Source organism: Hordeum vulgare, chromosome 3H (genome assembly GCF_904849725.1).
Source record: "Hordeum vulgare subsp. vulgare chromosome 3H, MorexV3_pseudomolecules_assembly, whole genome shotgun sequence".
Taxonomy (NCBI): Eukaryota; Viridiplantae; Streptophyta; class Magnoliopsida; order Poales; family Poaceae; genus Hordeum; species Hordeum vulgare.
This window is the reverse complement of record NC_058520.1, coordinates 166,960,302-166,971,777: the sequence shown is the minus strand read 5'-3', so window position 1 is coordinate 166,971,777 and position 11,476 is coordinate 166,960,302. Positions and strand designations below refer to the sequence as shown.

At 42.2% G+C, this 11,476-nt stretch overlaps 1 long non-coding RNA gene across 1 annotated transcript; it reads left to right on the top strand.

The window, feature by feature from the left end:
- Positions 1-338: 338 nt before the first annotated feature.
- LOC123443376 lies at positions 339-11,275 on the top strand. Its single transcript, XR_006630645.1, has 3 exons — positions 339-819; positions 933-1,087; positions 11,133-11,275. It is a non-coding gene; the product is annotated as an uncharacterized LOC123443376 (long non-coding RNA).
- The last annotated feature ends 201 nt before the right edge of the window (positions 11,276-11,476 follow it).

Sequence of the window (11,476 nt, the reverse complement as noted above, 5' to 3'; positions counted from 1 at the left end):
ACATTAATGTTAAAATAGGGGGTAAAGAATACTATTCCTCATCCAAGATGATGAATAGCACGATCGTATATATAAAAACTCTGTGTGTGTGATAAAAACGCGTCCCATATAGAAGTGGCAACATCCTCCCGAACTCCTAAACCGGTAGGAAAACAGAAAAAAGTAAACTCACCCAAGATCTCTTCCCAACCTCCCGATTTCAGCCACCGGCGCCCCCTCCCTGCCCCCAATGACACGCGTCGCCCCCATCCTGTCGACAACCGGTAGCGTCACCCCCGCCCCGCCATCCATATCCACCTGTGCCTACCGGATGCGCCACCACCACGGCCAACCTGTTCCATGCCAGACCGCACCGCGCGACCTTCGGCCCAACTACTTCTAGTGTCGCCCTCCGCCAGAACCCTCCGCCCGAGCCACCTCCATCGGGCCTGCCCCACCTACCTCTTCCATTGCAGCCCTCCATCACGACTACCCTCCCTCCATCGACCCCAACCTCCCCTACAACAAGGCCTTCCCTCCACTCCATGGCGACCTTGCCTTTGCTCCACCGTGGCCTGCCCTCTGCTTTGGCGCATCCTCCACCATCGTCCTTCTCACTGGCATCTGATCTAGCCAACAACGCTTCCCTGACGGCAGTAGAGAGTTGGTGCAGGTGCACCACCTTCTTATTCTAATTATTCTCTCTGATTGTTGTATTTGGACAACTGATTGATCGAATAGGTTCGCATGGTGGATGTGAATCTACACGAGGCGCTCATGCAGCACATCAACCCGGAACTACGGGGCTGCCTGGCTCTGTCCTAAAGCTACATCAGCAAGGTAATTCGCTTTACTTTGGTGTGGTTTTATTCAGTTTCTGTAGTTCAATCGTTGTACTTTGGTTCTGATGCAAAATGGATTGCACGTGTGGCTCGTCGTGGACGGGCTGACAGCGCGGGCGCAGGAGAAGGCGACGCCGGGAACCCAGTTCGTGCCATACTCTGAGTTCCCGGTCATCGGCGTTGGCAACGGCCGCGTCGACAGCGTGTACCACAACACACATGCACTCGTCGCGCCAGAGTCGTAAGAGGACCTCCACGCCTACGAGGTAAAACCTTACACACTTGCACGGTGTTTATTGGAAATATGACCTAGAGGAAATAATAAATTATTTATTATCATATTTCATTATTCATGATAACCGTTTATTATACATGATATAATTGTATTGATTGGAAAATCAAATACATGTGTGGATACATAGACAACATACTGTCCCTAGTGAGCCTCTAAGGATTAGCTCGTTAATCAAAGATGGTCAACGTTTCCTGACCATAGATATGAGTTGTCATTTGATAACGGGATCTGATGTGATGGACAAGACCCAAACTATAAACGTAGCATATGATCGTGTCAGTTTATTTCTACTGTTTCGTGCATGTTAAGTATTTGTTTCTATGACCATGAGATCATGCAACTTCCAGGCACCGAAGAAATGCCTTATGTGTATCAAACGTCACAACGTAACTGAGTGACTATAAAGGTGCTCTACAGGTATCTCCGATGGTGTCTGTTGGGTTGGCGTGATTGAGACTAAGATTTGTCACTCCTTATGACACAGAGGTATCTCTGGGCCCACACGGTAATACAACATCACAATGAGCTTACAAGCAATGTGATTAAGGAGTTAGTCATGGGATTTTGTATTATCGAACGAGTAAAGAGACTTAGCTGTAACGAGATTGAACTAGGTATACAGATACTGATGATTAAATCTTGGGCAAGTAACATACTGATGAACCAAGGGAATAACATACGGGATTAACTGAATCCTTGACATAGAGGTTCAACCGGTAAACATCTTCATAGAATATGTAGAAACCAATATGGGCATCTAGGTCCCGCTATTGGTTATTGACTGGAAAGTATTTCGGTCATGTCTACATAGTTCTCGAACCCGTATGACCTGCACACTTAAGATTCAATGACGTTTTAGTATCATTGAGTTATGAAAGATCAAAGGTTGTTCGGAGTCCCGGATAAGATTCCGGACCTTACGAGGAGATCCTAAATATTCTGGAGGTAAAGATTTATATATAGGAAAGTGGTATTAGGGTTCCCGAATAGATTTGGGGATTTTGGTATTGTACCGGGAGTGCCTAAAGGGTTCCGGGGGTCCATGGAAGGGTCACCCCACCCCCGGGGGCCACATGGGCCTAGGAGGTGGCGCACCAACCCCTGGTGGGCTTGGGTACCTGACCCCAAGAGGCCCCTACGCAAAGACTTGGTGTAGGAGGTGGAGGAGGAGTCCTCCTAAGGGTGGCCACCTCCCACAACACCTCCTTTGTGGGAGGTGGACTCTCCCCTCACTTTGGCCGAACCCTTCCTCCTTGGAGGAGGGGCAAGGCTAGCCCTACCTACCCCTTCCTCCTATATATAATGGAGGTTTTGAGGGCAGCCACCACATGAAAAGACATGTACTGCCCTCTTCTCTATAGATCGTTTTCTTCTTTTAGATTAGTTTGGTAGAGCTCGGCGACGCCCTACCGAATTAGTTCACCACCACCGGCACCACGCTGTTGTGATGCCGGAGAACTCATCTATCTCTCCGGCCTCGCTTGCTGGATCAAGGAGGCAGAGATCGTCATCGAGCTGTACGTGTGCTGAACGCGGAGGTGTGCTACGGCGATAGAAATCTTCTGTCGTCTCTTGAGCTTGCGTTGGTTTTTCCCTTGAAGAGGAAAGGGCGATGCAGCACAGGAGCAGTAAGTATTTCCCTCAGTTTGAGAACCAAGGTATCAATCGAGTAGGAGAATCTCGTCAAGTCCAGAGTACCTGCACAAACACAAAAGAGCTTGCACCCAACGCTATAAAGGGGTTGTCAATCCCTTCAAGATTTATTGCAAAGTGAGATCTGAAGGCGGAAAGTGCAACGAAGAAAAAGTGTAAGGCTGAAAATATGGTGTGAAGTAGACCCGGGGGCCATAGTGTTCACTAGAAGCTTCTCTCAAAATAGCAAATATTACGGTGGGTGAACAAATTGCTGTCGAGCAATTGATAGAACCGCGCAAAGTCATGACGATATCTAAGGCAATGATCATACATATAGGCATCACGTCCGAGACAAGTAGACCGATACTTTCTGCATCTACTACTATTACTCCACACATCGACCGCTATCCAGCATGCATCTAGTGTATTGAGTTCATGACGAACAGAGTAACGCCTTAAGCAAGATGACATGATGTAGAGCGATAAACTCAAACAAATGATGAAACCCCCATCTTTTTACCGTTGATCGCAACAACACGATGCTTGCCTCGCTACCCCTTCTGTCACTGGGTGAGGTCACCGCACAGTATGAACCCAAAACCAAGCACTTCTCCCATTGCAAGAATCATAGATCTAGTTGGCCAAACAAAACCCACAACTCGGAGAGAATTACAAGGATATGAAATCATGCATAAGAGAGATCAGAAGAAACTCAAATAAGATTCATAGATAATCTAATCATAAATCCACAATTCATCGAACCGCAAAAGAAGATTACATCGGATAGATCTCCATGAAGATCATGGAGAACTTTGTATTGAAGATCCAAGAGAGAGAAGAAACCATCTAGCTACTAGCTATGGACCCGTAGGTATATGGTGAACTACTCACGCATCATCGGAAAGGTCATGGTGTTGATGAAGAAGCCCTCCGTATCCGAATCCCCCTCCAGCAGGGCACCAGAACGTGCCCCAGATGGGATCTTGCGGAGACAGAAGCTTGCGGCGGCGGAAAAGTACTTTCAATGATCTCTTGATTTTTTCTGGAATTATTGGGAATATATAGGCAAACGACCTAGGGCAGACGTGGCCCATGGAGCCCACAAGCCTGGGAGGCGCGGGCCCCCCTGTCGCGGCTAGGGGGCTTGTGGGGTCCCTGGTGGCCCCCTGTCTTGGGTCTCAAGTTTCTCGATCTTCTTTTGTTTCGGAAAAAATATTTTTGGAAGTTTCGTTCCGTTTGGACTCCGTCTAAAATCCTCCTGTGAAAGGGGTCAAAAACACGGAAAAACAGGAACTGGCACTTGGCACTGAGTTAATAAGTTAGTCCCAAAAAGATATAAAAGGCATACAAAACATCCAAAGTTTGATAGGATAATAGCATGAAACCATCAAAAATTATAGATACGTTGGAGACGTATCAAGCATCCCCAAGCTTAAATCATGCTCGTCCTCGAGTAGGGAAGTGATAAAGACTGAATTTTTGATGTGGAATGCTACCTAGCATAGTTGTCATTTGCAACTTCTTTCTTGTGACATGAATGTTCAGATACGTAAGATTCAAAACAATAGTTTGCTATTGACATGAAAACAATAATACTTCAAGCAAAATAGCAAGGTAATCATGAACTTTCAAAATAACAAGGCCAAAGGAAGTTATCCGTACAAAATCATATAGTCTGGCTATGCTCCATCATCCCCACACAACTAATTTAAATCATGCACAACCCCGGTATTGGCCAAGTAATTGTTTTCGCACTCTTACTTTCTCAAACCTTTTACAACTATCACGCAGTACATGAGCGTGAGCCATGGATATAGCACTATAAGTGGAATAGAGTGTGGTCGTAGTTGTGAGACAAAAAGGGAGGAGATGGTCACATTGACTCGGCGTATCAAAGGGCTATGGAGATGCCCATTAATAGATATCAATGTGAATGAGTAGGGATTGCCATACAAAGGATGCACTAGAGCTATAAGTATGTGAAAGCTCAAAAGGAGAAGTAGTGGGTGTGCATCCAACTTGCTTGCTCATGAAGACCTAGGGAAATTTTGAGGAAGCCCATCATTGGAATATACAAGCCAAGTTATATAATGAAGATTCCCACTAGTGTATGGTGGTGACAAAACAAGCTACTCTCAATCATGAAGAACATGGTGCTATTATGAAGCACAAGTGTGGAAAAAGATAGTAGCATTGTCCCTTCTCTCTTTTTCTATCCTTTTTTTATTTGGGCTCTTGGGCCTTTTTTTCTCATTTTTTTATTTGGAATCTTTGGCCTCTTTTTTTCCTCACATGGGACAATGCTCTAATAATGATGATCATCACACTTTTATTTACTCACAGCTCAAAGCTCAGAACGATGATGACTCTATAGGAAATGCCTCCGGCAGTGTACCGGGATGTGCAACGATCTAGCTTGGCGTATGACGTTGAAACATCTCGCTAGCTATCTTACTATCGTGCAATGGCAATATGAGAGTGACAGCACAAGTCATGAGATGGAACGGTGGGAGTTGCATGGCAATATATCTCGGAGTGGCTATGAAAATGCCATGGTAGGTAGGTATGGTGGCTGTTTTGAGGAAGGCATATGGTGGGTTTGTGCACCGGCGAGAATTGCGCGACACTAGAGAGGCTAGCAATGGTGGAAGGTGAAAGCGCATCTATACCATGGACTCACATTAGTCATGAAGAACTCACATACTTGTTGCGAAAGTTTTTATTAGTAATCAAAACAAAGTTCTAAATGCATACTCCTAGGGGAAGGGTTGGTAGGTGTTAACCATCGCACGATCCCGACCGCAACACAAAGGATGACAATCAATAGATCAATTATGCTCCAACTTCCTAACATAGCGGTTCACCATACGTGCATGTTACGGGAATCACTAACTTCAACACAAGTATTTCTAGATTCACAACACCCTACTAACATAACTCTTAATATTACCAAATCCACGTCTCAAAACTAATTGAGAGGAATCAAACTTCTCTTTCTACTCAATGCACATGAAGATGGAGGTTTTTGTATCCTCTTTGGGTACCTATCACCTTTGGGGACTACTTTCATAGCACAAGCCAACTACCAAGTCAAGCACCGTCGTGCTCTAAAAGATCTAAGTGAAGCACATAGAGCAAAATTATCTAGCTCAAAAGATATAAGTGAAGCAGTATGAGCATTCTAGCAAAATCACGATGAGTGCATGTCTCTCTCTCTCAAAAAGGTGTGCAGCAAGTATGATTGTGACACAACAAAAAGAAATGACTCCTACGATACAAGACGCTCTAAGCAAAACACATATCATGTGGTGAATAAAAATATAGCTCCAAGTAATGTTACCGATGGATTGAAGACGAAAGAGGGGATGCCTTCCCGGGGCATCCCCAAGCTTACGCTTTTTGGTGTCCTTGAATTTGGCTTGGGATGCCTTGGGAATCCCCAAGCTTGAGCTCTTTCCACTTTTTATCCCTTTGTCCATGAGAACATCACCCAAAACTTGAAAACTTCAGAACACAAAACTTAAACATAAACTCGTGATATCATTAGCACAAGAAAACAAACTACCACCTCTATAGGTACTGTAGAAAACTTGAATTCTATTCATATTGGTGTTAGATTACTATATTCTCACTTTCCATGGCTAGTACCCCCGATACTATCCATAGTTCCATCAAAACAAGCAACCAACTCAACAAAATCAGAATCTGTCAAAAACAGACCAGTCTGTAGCAATTTGTATACTTTGTATACTTCTGGTACCTCACAAATTCTGAAAACTTACGACTACCTGGGAAAAAGGCATATCAACCAGAAGCAAAAAGAATCAACTCAAAAGATCTTTCTGAATAAAAATGAAAAATAATCTCGTGAGCGAAAAGTTTCTGTCTTTTTCCAGCAGGATCAAACAACCATCACCAAGACACAATCACAACAGAATTATGATAGTGTGGACGCAACAAAACAAAAAGATAAAGATAAATTCATTGGGTTGCCTCCCAACAAACGCTATTGTTTAACGCCCTTAGCTAGGCATAAGGTGATGGAATCACGTATCGTCGTCTTTGGTGCTCAAACCATAAGTAACCCTCATCATGGATTCATAAGGCAATCTTATTTTCTTTCTAGGAAAGTGCTCCATGCCCTTCTTCAAAGGAAATTGAAATCTGATATTCCCTTCCTTCATATCGATGATATCACCGATAGTCCTTAGGAAAGGTCTACCAAGAATAATAGGGCATGTAGGATTGCAATCAATGTGAAGCACAATGAAATCCACGGGTACATAGTTCCTATTTGCAATAGTAAGAACATCATTGATCCTTCCCATGGGTTTCTTGACAGTAGAATCCGCAAGATGCAAATTAAGAGAACACTCCTCAATCTCATTAAAACCCAGAACATCACATAAAGACTTTGGAATCCCGGAAACACTAGCACCCAAATCACACAAAGCGTTGCATTCATAGTTTTTGATTTTGATTTTGATAGTAGGTTCCCACTCATCATGAAGCTTTCTACGGATAGAGACTTCCAATTCAACTTTATCTTCAAGATATTTTATCATAGCTTCGATGATATGATCGGTAAAGGCCTTGTTTTGGCTATAAGCGTGTGGAGAGTTTAGCAAGCAAGCAAGCACACAAGCGGACAACGAGCAAGCAAGAGAAAAGGGCAAACAAAAAAGGCAAACGAAAAAGGCAAATACTTTTTTGTAAATTTTTGTTTTTCAGAAATGGGGGAGAGGAAAACGAGAGGCAAAAAAGGTAAATGCAAGAGATGAGTTTGCGACACTTACTTGGATGAGTTCTTGAATTGATCCTCCCCAGCAACGGTGCCAGAAATTGGCACATTGACGGGAGACTATTCTTGATTTGATCCTCCTCCCCGGCTACGGCACCAGAAATTCTTCTGCTATGGCGACAGAAATCTTTTGTCTTCTCTTGAGCTTGCGTTTGCTTTTCCCTTGAAGAGGAAAGGGCGATGCAGCACAGGAGGAGTAAGTATTTCCCTTAGTTTGAGAACCAAGGTATTAATCCAGTAGGAGAATCTCGTCAAGTCCAGAGTACCTGCACAAACACAAAAGAGCTTGCGCCCAACGCTATAAAGGGGTTGTCAATCCCTTCAAGATTAATTGCAAAGTGAGATCTCAAGGCGGAAAGTGCAATGAAGAAAAAGTGTAAGGCTGAAAATATGGTGTGAAGTAGACCCGGGGGCCATAGTGTTCACTAGAGGCTTCTCTCAAAATAGCAATTATTACGGTGGGTGAATAAATTACTATTGAGCAATTGATAGAACCGTGCAAAGTCATGACGATATCTAAGGCAATGATCATACATATAGGCATCACGTCCGAGACAAGTAGACCGATACTTTTTGCATCTACTACCATTACTCCACACATCAACCGCTATCCAGCATGCATCTAGTGTATTGAGTTCATGACGAACAGAGTAACGCCAGTAACGCCTCTACATCATGTCATCTTGCTTAAGGTGTTACTCTGTTTGTCATGAACTCAATACACTAGATGCATGCTGGATAGCGGTCCATGTGTGGAGTAATAGTAGTAGATGCAGAAAGTATCGGTCTACTTGTCTCGGACGTGATGCCTATATGTATGATCATTGCCTTAGATATCGTCATGACTTTGTGCGGTTCTATCAATTGCTCAACAGTAATTTGTTCACCCACCGTAATATTTGCTATTTTGAGAGAAGCCTCTAGTGAACACTATGGCCCCGGGGTCTACTCCACACCATATTTTCAGCCTTACTCTTTTTCTTCGTTGCACTTTCCGCCTTCAGATCTCACTTTGCAATCAATCTTGAAGGGATTGACAACCCCTTTATAGCGTTGGTGCAAGCTCTTTTGTGTTTGTGCAGGTACTCTGGACTTGACGAGATTCTCCTACTGGATTGATACCTTGGTTCTCAAACTGAGGGAAATACTTACTGCTCCTGTGCTGCATCACCCTTTCCTCTTCAAGGGAAAAACCAATGCAAGCAAGTCTCCGTCAACGTGTCAAATTCTGGCGCTGTTGTTTGAGAAGTAGCAGGAACCTACTATCAAAATAAAGATAAATAAATACGAATGCAATGCTTTGTGTGACCTTGGTCCTAGTGTTTCAATAGTACCTAAATCCCTATGTGATGTGCTTGGTCTCACTAATATTCAAGAGTGTTCCCTAAACTTGCATCTTGCAATCCTACTTGTCCAATAATACTTGGAAGACCTTTCCTATGAACTATAGGTGCAATTATTGATATGAAAGAGGGCAACATAAGATTCCAATTTCCATTAAACAAAGGGATGGAAAACTTCCCTAGAAAGAGAATTAAATGACCTTATGAATCTACCATGAGGGCTACTTGTGGATTGAGTATCAAAGATGACAACACTTGATCACTTGCATTATGCCTAGCTGGGGGCATAAAACAATAGCGCTTGTTGGGAGGCAACCAAGTAGTAATCTTAATGTTTGCTTCTTACTTTATGTCTAAGTGTGATTACATTCTTATTTACTCTATAATGATTGTGTTTTATGTCTAAATTAGTGTTTGTTCCAAGTAAAGCCTTTGGGATGACTTGTATGATAAGTATACGTGATACGGTGCAAAAATAGAAACTTCGTTATCGAGTGCAGAATTTCTCTGATTTTACTGAAACGTCTTTTTCATTTGAATGTTTTAAACAGTATTGTTGTATGAATTCCTTAGGTATTCCTAATTGTTCAGAATTTTTGGAGTTATAGAAGTATAGCTTCATTACAGATTACTACATATTATTATGTTTTAGTTAAATTATATTTTTGCATGCATAGTTTGCTTGTTTTGATGATGCTATGGATTGTATCGTACGTGGGGTGTATAAGCCATGGATAAGTTATAATACAATATCTATTATGCAATAATGAAATATGAATCAACTTACAACAATACCTAACTATTTGATATGTTGCTTATAGTAACGGATCTCATGAAGTTTTGTTGAGTTATGTGTGATTGAAGTTTTCAAGTTTTGGGTGTTATCATGATGGGTAATGGGATAAGGAGTGACAAGAGCCTAAGCTTGGGGATTACCAAGGCACCCAAGGTAATATTCTAGGAATACTCATGCGTCTAAGCTTGGGGATGTCCCAAAGGCATCTGCTCTTTCGTCTCAATCCATCGGTATGTCACATGGAGCTACATTTTTATTCGTCACATGATATGAGTTTTGCTTGGAGCATCGCTTGCTTTATTTTTATTTTTATTTTTAGTTTGCCACAATCATCATTTTCTGGACACACCAACGTGAGAGACACACATATTTATCATGATTTGTTAGGATACTCTATGTGCTTCACTTATATCTTATGAGCTAAACAGTTGCTCTAGTACTTCACTTATATCTTTTTGAGCACGGTGGCATGTAGATTTTATAGAAATATTTGAACTCTCGTTCTTCACTTAATTTTGTTTGGGAGTTAATAAACAGTAGTGGTAATTTACATTGGTCATAAAGCTAGTCGAAAAATAATAAGTATTAAATGTATGATAATCAAAACCATCATGTATCACATAAAGAGAAACTGTGAGTTAATGATACTGATGTGGTAATATGAAAAAGGTGTGAGTGCATCAATGTTGATTCATAGAAGTAGCGGTATTAAGAGGTGTTAATTCCTTGTTGATCTGAATATAAAAAGGCATGGCGGGGATGTGTGAGCATTTCTATTCTTCGTTGAAATCATAGTGTTGTTTCGAGTCGGAGTCACGCGATGGTTAACTCCTCCCAACCCTCTTCCTCGGGGCATGCGGGTAGTGCTTTGATTTGTGATGAAACTAATAAAACTTTGCAATAAGTATATGAGTTTTTCATGACTAATGTGAAAACATGTACATACGCAATCTCACCTCCTCATATTTTGCTAGCCTCCTCGGTACCGTGCATTGCCCATTCTCACCTCGAGGGTCGGTGCGAACTTCGTGAGTGCATTGAAACCCCGTGGCAAGATATGCTCCGTCACACATAAACCTTCTTATATATTCCTCAAAATACCCACCGTACCTACCTATCATGGCATTTCCGTATCCGTTCCAAGATGTATTTCCATGCAAATTCCACCGTTACATCATATGACTAGTTCATTCATCATCATATTGCATTGCATGATCGTATATAGCTAACATAGTATTTGTAGCACAGCCACCATTCATTATATCTTTGATACATGTCACGCTAGATCATTGCATAACCTGGTAGACTACCACAACCATTCATATTGAGTCATAGTTTTTCATATCGAGCTTTCATGAGTTGTAATTAAATAAAAGTTTGATGATCATCATTATTAGAGCTGATGGAGACAAAGTTGTCATTGTCTTTTGATGAGATGCAGGGGCATTGTCCCAGTGAGGAAAGGATGATGGAGACTATGATTCCCCACAAGTCAGGAAGAGACTCCGTACAAAAAATAAAAATGCGGGAGGCCAAATGAGCCCACCACAAAAAAAGAAAAAATGAATGAGAGAAAAAGAGAGAAGGGACTTTGATACTATCCTTTATCACACTTGTGCCTCAAAGTGGCACCATGTTCCTCATAGAGAGAGTCTCATGATATGCCATTTTATATGCTAGTGGGAATCACGTTATCATTATTATAAACTTGGCTTGCATATTCCGATGACGGGCTTGCTCAAATGCCCGAGGTTTTCTTGAGCAGGCAAGTTTGATGCACACCCC